This window comes from Alligator sinensis, unplaced genomic scaffold (assembly GCF_000455745.1).
Source record: "Alligator sinensis unplaced genomic scaffold, ASM45574v1 scaffold213_1, whole genome shotgun sequence".
Classification (NCBI taxonomy): domain Eukaryota; kingdom Metazoa; phylum Chordata; order Crocodylia; family Alligatoridae; genus Alligator; species Alligator sinensis.
In genome coordinates, this window is record NW_005842019.1 from 1,492,177 (window position 1) to 1,500,901 (window position 8,725).

Below are 8,725 nucleotides of genomic sequence, written 5' to 3' on the forward strand. Positions count from 1 at the left end.
TTAAGTGGTCAGAAACTGGTTTAAACCTGTAACAGAACAGATGTTCAGTGCACATAAACCAGTTTGAAAATGGCTGAAACCGGGTTGAGATAAACCTGGTTGAATGTAGTATCAGACTTAACTGATTTGGGTCAAACTAGTTTATGCAATGTCTGTCCCAGACCCCTTGCTGTTTTAAGTTAAATTAGAGCCCCCCAGAATCCCAGATGCTTTGCTGGGTGGGGATCTGCTGTCTGCTCCAGCCTAGCAGGTCTGGCCCCTCCCCTCTGCTCCCTGGCTGCAGCTTTGACAGAGACTGCATGTACAGTGGGATCTGCCTAGCTTCCTCAGTCTCTGATCCCTCCCTCCCCAATCCATGCTGAAGCAGGGATTCCCCCCTCCCCCTTACACAGACACTTCTCAGCATTAGCTAGCATACCACATGCTGGCTATGCTCTGTGCTGTGGGAGATGAGACAAAGGACAGTGGCTTAGGGCTCTTTGGAATTAATCAACAGCTACCTGGTAATGTCCCTCCTTTGAAACAGTTGTTTAAGAAGAGCTTGAACTAATGAGAGAGGCTTTTGTTTTGCTGATGGGGTGATAAATGCTGTGTAAACCCCTGCTGGTTCCCTGGCTGACCAGCGAGGGCAGTGAGGGGATGACGACCCCTCCCTAATCAAAGCCTCCTGATGGGGACTAGTCATGCCCTCCCCACCCTCAGCTTAGCACTGTGGAAGAGAGGGACAGCTACTTTAGCACCCCCCCCAGCTTCTAGCCTGAACCTCTGCAGGGATGTGCTTGCATTTTTTCAGTCCAGAGGCGATATCTGTGTGGTTACAAACTGATTCAGCCTAGGCAGGTTAGACTAACCTGCAAAGATTGAATCAATTCAGGCTCAGGCTTTTTGAATCTCTGTCTGTAGCCATAATGTGAACTCATTTTGATATGACACACCTTCAGGATTAGGGGAACAGCTCTCAAAGGGAGCAAGTTTTACTAGCAACAGCATTATGGAAGTGAGCTCAAATAATTATTCATTCAAGAAATGGGTAGTCATGACATGGGACCTCAAATATGCAAGAAGAACAGGATGAAGAAGTACATATATAGGTGGGGGGCAGGTTCCACTGTTGTACATGAATCCACTTCTGTATATGAATCCTCTTCCCATGATGACTTAGGAGAGGGCATCGACTTAGTGCACATCCAGGTGAGCACCAATGCCCTAAGATACTTGCATAATGACAGAGAAGCCAAGTCGATCAGAGGGGAACTCGAGTGTCTTTATGAGAACACCAGAAGCATGGGCAACAAACAGGAGGAACTGGCTCTCCTGGTAGATGAGGAATTTGACTTTATTAGGCTGACAGAGACCTGGTGGGATGATGCATACAACTGGGCAGTGGATATCGAGGGCTACAGGCTCTACAGGAAGGATATAGTTGGGAAGAAGGGAGGAGGATTGGCCCTCTATCTGAGAGAGCAATAACTCTCCCTGCAGATCAGGTTTAATAGCAGGGAGAGGTCTCTCAAACGATTTGGGTCAAGATACAAGGGAGTTCAGGAGAGGGAGACCTGATGATGAGAGTCTACTACAGGCCTCCTTCCCAAGAAGAGGAGACTGATCAGCATTCTCCAGGGAACTGACTGAGGCAGCCAGCACTAAAAACTTGATTGTCATGGGTCACTTCAATTACCCTGACATCTGTTGGGAGGACCATTCAGCCAGCTCCAGCAAGTCAGACAATTTCTTAGCAGCTATTGAAGACTTGTTCCTGTCACAGGTTGTCGCAGGACTGACTAGAGGTAAAGCCACTCTGGACTTAGTGCTTACCAAAGGGGAGGACATGATAGGGGACCTGAGGCTTGGAGGTACTCTGGGTGACTGATCACAACCTGATTAGGTTCACCATCCACCAGAAAGCTAGGTTTCCAATTAGTAGAATAGAAGTCCAAAATTTCAGAAGGGCAGACTTTGATAAACTCAGGAGGCTTGTTAGAAAGGCCCTCTGTGACAAGTGACAGGATGATTTGGGAGTCTAGGAGCGATGGTGCCTCCTCAAGGGAGCAATTCTGACTGCTCAAAAAGAGGCCATTCCTATGCTCAACAGGGATATTAGATAACTTTTGAAAAAGAAAAGATGCATACAATCAATGGAAAAAAGGTCCAGCAACCAAAGAAAAGTTCACTCACATAACCAGGGTCTGCAGGTATGAGTTATGGCAAGTCAAAGCAGGCATGGAGATCAAGTTGGCATCTGAAATAAAGGACAACAAAAAGTCCTTCTTACAGGTATATGGGGAGCAAGAAAAAAATTCAAGCTCCACTGTGGGACCCCCTACTGAATAGTGCAGGGCAGCCCACAGTTGAACCCGATGTTCAACTTTGCCCAGTTTTGGCAAAGTGTGCCCAGTTTTGGGCACCACACTTCAAGAGGGGTGCGGATAAACCCAAGAGGGTGCAGAGAAGGGCCACTTGCATGATTATGGGCCTGGAGGATAGGCCCTATGAGGAGAGAATCTGGGACCTGGGCTTGTTTAGTCTGGGTAAGAGGAGGCTGAGAGGTGATTTGATGGCTGCTTACAAGTATGTCAGGGGGGAACACTAAGATCTGGGGCAGCAATTCTTCAGGAAGGCACCCGTTGGGAGGATGAGGGCCAATGGTCACAGAATAATAGAGGGAAGATTTAGGCTGAACATAAGGAAGAACTTCTCCGTAAGGGTAACTAGAACTTGGAACACACTCCCGGCAGAGGTGGTGTGGTCGCCATCCTTGGAGATGTTTAAGAGGAGGCTGGATAAGCACCTTATTGAGCTAAATTTGAGATCATTAACCTCCTGCAGGGGACTGGACTTGCTGATCTTACAGGTCCCTTCTGGTCCATTGGTTCTATGATATATTGCCTGAATTTGGAGCTCATTCTGCTAAAGACTGAACTTGGCAATGAGGGTGCTGACATGCAAAAAAATGTTTATTTTTCTTCAGTTACTCTTCCAGTCTGTCAAAAGTAGTTGGTAGAAAAAGAATCCAAATACACAAATACCTGCTCCTTAGCACACATGCTATTAAGACACTTCAATAAACAATTGTTTTAAAAAAATTAATCTTCAGTGCCATTCCCTTCCCCCACACTTCTATAAAATTACAGAGTAACAGAAATTAATGATAGGAATTATTTATGGAACACGTCTAGTCTATTTTTTTTCCAATGCGAAATTACATGCTGTAGCATATAACTTGTATTTGCTGAAAATGTTACTAATGAAAGCATAACTTATCCACCATTGTAACCAGTTAAACTCCAGCTGCTTTACATATACTATTATGTTAGAGGGTTAGGCTGTGTCTCCAATGACATTATTTGCTTATTGTGGCTCATGGGTAATATCAGCTCAGTTAAGATTATTCCTCATTTCACAGAAAACCAATACAAAATTAAAGCCAAAGGATCTGATTTTTCTGTCACTTCATTGCCTTCAATAGCATGATCCCCTATTTACAATGTGAAAGGAAGATTAGACTCAACATATATTTCTTAAATTTATAGAGTTGTTCTCTATTATGAAAAATCTCCATCACCCCACATTTTCTAAAACAGTAAAAATATTTACCAGAAGATAAATGCTCTTTTGTATGGGTAAGTGCAATTAAAACATAGCTGCACAGTTAGCCAGCTTGTAACACTTGCTCTTCTGTGGGATGACTGTCATTCAAGTATAGGTGCTATAATTAAAGTACAGTACAGTAAGCTATTAGTTTTATTGTAGCAGGCATTTTACCTACAGTAACATCTACCAAAACTCCCTACACTGTCATTGAAATATACTTTTGTTTTAGAAACCCTGCCTGCAAGGCAGAAACACGATCAGTTTATTTCAGAGCGATGTATTTTGCCACATGTTTTATTCTCTGGAATTTCAGATGAGTGGGCGAATGAATGACAGGACAGAGAAAGCTATTATTTGCAGGACGGGAAGGTCAGGATCATTGACGCCCTTCAGTAATTACGGTAAAACACAAACAAGTGACAGAGTACAATAGCTGTCACAGGGATGCTGTTGGGATTGAAGTGGTAAAATTGCCTGGGCAAATAAGGAAACGGAGAAAAGTAGAAGCCAGAAAACACTTTTTCAAAAGAAATGGTCTGCATTTTCAGAGGTACTGAGCAAGTCTAGCTGCTCAGCACCATTATAACAGTATTTAGAAGATTAATAATAAATTGGTAGGTTTGAAAACGCTGATTTCAATGGCTGCAAAACTTGCCACTAGTAGCTCTATTAAAACAGTCTTGGGATCTCACTTAATTTTTCAAATGGCCGAGTAACAAATGACAGCAGCTGAGCAAAGTTACCTTAAAAGCCTAAACAGGAAGAAGCAAAGTCCTGATTCAGCATAAAGTTGGATTATCAGAATATTGCTGTTTCTGTACAGATTTATTGTTATCCCTGAAGATATTTGTAACTTCAGGAGGACGAGGATATTCTTTAGTGTTCTTTCAAACTCGATGCAGTGGCAGTGGCGGAAACAAATGCAGAGGATACATCTTTACTGTGGTCCTTGCCAACATGACAGGTAGGACAAAAAAGGAAGCTTCTATCATTGAAAGCAAGATGCCCAAGGCTTCAGTTAACCGAACTAAAAAATTTGTTGCAAGTAAGCTGTGGCTATAATACTATGCATGAATGACAACTTAGATTTCCACTTGACTAACTGCAAAAGATTGATGACAAATGTCATAGGTTAGGAAGAGAAATTGTACTGATTCTGGATAAGTGCACAGCAAATCTTAACGTTTCCCTAGAAATGTGTCTTCTTTTTCTCTCCATTGCTTAAGGCCATATATTTAATCCAACAAATAGACCAGGGAATATGCCAGAATCTTAAACAGCCTTACAAGGAAAAGAACATCTGTGAGTAAGCCACGTATCACAGATGATAGCAACTTGCTCAATGATCCAGAACAATAGATCAAGAAGTGCTGCTCTTCTGTATTATAAATTATGTATTCCAGTCAAACATGAGAATCCACACACACAAGAAGTCTTTAACAAAGGGCAGAAGCTCTTCTGTGCTGGGAGAGGCAATTTTTAGGCCTCATCTCAGACTGCAGCTAGAACAGTGATTTTGTAAGCAATGGGAAGGACACGCAGTTTAACTGGTTAGAAGCTATAAAACAGGGGGTGGCAACATTTTTGGACAGAGTACCAGAGCCGCCCCCACAGCTTTGACTTGTAAAATGTTGGCATGCTAGGGGTGGATGGCGGGAGAACTGCAAGGGACCTGATCCTTTGTAGCAGTACAGCCCTGGCCCTTTCCCTGCTGTCTGCCCAAAGTGCATGTGCACCTGCAGCCGGCAATGAGCTGGTTCACAGCTCCACAGACGCCAGTGCAGCTGCTTGCAGCCTCCCTGCCAGCTGGTGCAAGCTGTCTGGGCTCCAGGACCCATGGCAAGGACCTGCCCAGAGCCCAGGCCAGGTCTAGTGTGCTGAGCAAAATGGTTTCACATGACATGACCTGGCATACGTGCCAGGGTTGCTGACCCCTGATATAAAAGTTCGTGATCCTCACAGTAGCTTTTGCCATCAGAAGCTGATTTTTGCATCCACATCCAGCATTTTGCATAAAGGTGTAATCTGGAGATTCTATTTTTGGAAACTATGCCATAGTGCCCAAGCAGCAGTTTCTTTTGCCTTAGCAAGATATGCTAAGGGCATATCTGTACCTTCTGTGGTTCTTGGAGACCCTACCATGCTCAGAAGGCAAAGATCTGTGGGGTAGTTTCCCAAAAGTAGTTTGAGTGCTAGGACAGGCAAAACAAATGATGAACACATTAGTTTGTTTAATGGTGCCACCCAGAGAAATCCTGACACAGAGTGGAGTCCCCTGAGGATAGGGTCACAAGGCAGCACTGAACATCCCAACAGTGCAGCCTGGGATTGCCAAGTAGAGTTATGGGCAGAGGGACAACTTAAATACAGTGGTAGTATTAGGAATGATCAATAATACAAACCAAAACAACTAGAACTAGATGTAATTCAAGGTTCAAGTTATTCTAATACTGCAAAATTGTTTTTAAATCTCTCAGAAAAGTTTTTCAAAGGTTTCTGCAAAATGGAAATTCTGAAATGAGTTGTATGGAAATACTGAAATGTGTTTACTGAAATGTTTTGTTTCAATAAGGCTGAAGCATTTATTTTAAATTTTTATAACATGTAGAATAGAAAGATCAAGAAGTTCAAGTGAAGATCTTCAGATTTCTTAAAATGTTTTAATAATTGTCATATATATTTTGGGAGAAGTCACTATGTACAAATTTACCATTTTCTGATTTAGAGCTGTTGCAGTGCATTTTTTATTCCAATAAACTTTACGAACAACAACATAATTTAAGCTTATAGGAACCTAACCATGTGCCCCCTGGGGCTAAAGAGGCTCTACATGATCAAAATTAAATCAATCAATTATTAACTAATGGCAAACCAAATATTGTGGGGGGCATGCAACATGTTCTAACTGTGCCCTTAATCAGATATTAGTGTGATAAAAAAGAAGTCATATGACTTGTTTCCCAAGGCACTGCCCATCAAAGTTCATGAGTTTAGAAGCAATGTCAATTATAGTCATGGGTCTACCTGATTATGATAGCTAATCCCACTGATGCTGCTGCTAGAAAGATAAGAAGAAAAATCAGCACAAAGATGGTATTCACTACTATTTCACACTTACCAAAATAGAGACTGGCAGCCAATAGATTGAGGCTGGGGACATAAAGAGATGTCACTCTTTTGTGCATTAGGCTAGTGGTTTTCAAGCTTCCTGAAGTCACAGAACCCTTTCATATCACTTTTTCTGCTGTAGAAACCCTACCCCTGGCTCTGCGGGCTGTGAGAGTTGGTGCAGAGCCAGGCAATTCGGTACCACCTCCAGGGTCCCTCTGCCATTAACCCAGATCTCTTTGCAGAAGCCCTGAGAAAGGAAACACAGGCTGACCACAGGTAGTTTAGGTCACCTAGTCGGAGCCATTGTCAGGCAGCCTAAGGAAGCCTGGAAAGCATGCTGAGATGCCCCTTCCTGGCTGTACAGTGTCAGTGCTGCAAGCTCTCCACTCTCTTCAGGGACTCAGCATTTGTATATCTATACACGCAACTCTGGCTTTAATAGGAGAACAAGTCTGGGAGAATTCTCCCAGATTTTTTGAATGTGTGTATACAGCATAAGGTGTGACAATGGCTGCACTGTGTTTTACCGCCTAATCATCAACTCGAGATCCCAATAAGCAAAAATGACTGCCTTGGACACCTGTAAATAGAGAATAGAGGGAAGCTTGCCTCATCTGTAATGAACTGTTCCATGAGGTAGACCAGATGGTGGAAACCTAGGCTCTTCAGCATACTGTATGGAGGAGAGAATAAAACTTTAAAATGGATGTTCATTGCTTGCAAGTCAAATCATTGTTTTTTTTTTCCCAGACTACAGTGTTCTGTTATCCATATGCACTGTAAGGTAGCAGATGAAATACTGCACAGCACTTTCCAAATTGGCTTTTCAGATTATACCCATTAGATTTTTAATTAGATGTGTAGGTGGCACCTCATTCATTTCTTTTTAGAATGAAGTAACTTCTTCAGTTGTTACTAATTGCTTCAAATGTTCCTGTATAGCACAACATTGTAAATGAACAGGATGTATGGCATTTTGAAGGGAAGGAATCATTTTCCTGTTTAAAATTATAATAGACATGAGGCTAATTTATTTTATTTTATTTTTTATTTTTATTTATTTATTTTTTTTACAAACCACAATTCATTCAGTATGAAAAAGACCATCTACTTATCTTGAGAATTCTAAATTACTGCTACTAATAAAAGACCAAATCCCAGAGTCCTTGTTCAGTTTTTGCTTAGTTTTTAGTCAGATAAAGTTAGCTGTGAGCTTTAATGTTCTGTAAGTTCCTCTTGCCATTTGAACAAATATTTCCATTTCACATCTTTGTTTTTAAAGCATCAGCCATTGTTATGTTATTTCTTTTATTTAAAATAAAAGGCAATACCAAAAAGAGGGGGGGAGGGAGGGCAAGAAGGTATATGGACAATTCACTTGTCTAAAGCAATTATCAGGCGAAATGTAGCATTTGCTGCTAAACGTGGTAGACAAATAGTTATACGATACAATCCGTAATTATCACAGTTTAAACAGAGACAGTTGCGACTGAGTCTTACAGTTTGCAAGGAATGAACACTCTCAGCTTCCGCTGAAATTTCTGGGGTCGGACCCAGAGGGTAGTAATTGATGGAAGTCACTCATCGTGGTGTCCTGTGACCAGTGGGGTCCCCCAAGGCTCTGTCCTTGGACCCATACTGTTCAAAATCTTCATTAATGATGTGGATACTGGAGTCAGAAGCGGACTGGCCAAGTCTGCTGATGACACCAAACTTTGGGGAAAAGCATCCACACCAGAAGATAGGCAGGTGATCCAGGCTGACCTGGACAGGCTCAGCAAGTGGGCGGACGAGAATCTGATAGTGTTCAACGCCAATAAATGCAAGGTTCTCCACCTTGGGAAGAAAAACCTGCATCATCCTTATAGGCTCGGCAGTGCTATGTTGGCTAGCACTATGCAAGAAAGAGACTTGGGGGTCATCATTGACCACAAGATGAACATGAGCCTGCAATGCGATGCTGCGGCTAGTAAAGCGACCAAAACGCTGGCTTGCATCCATAGATGCTTCTCAAGCAAATCCC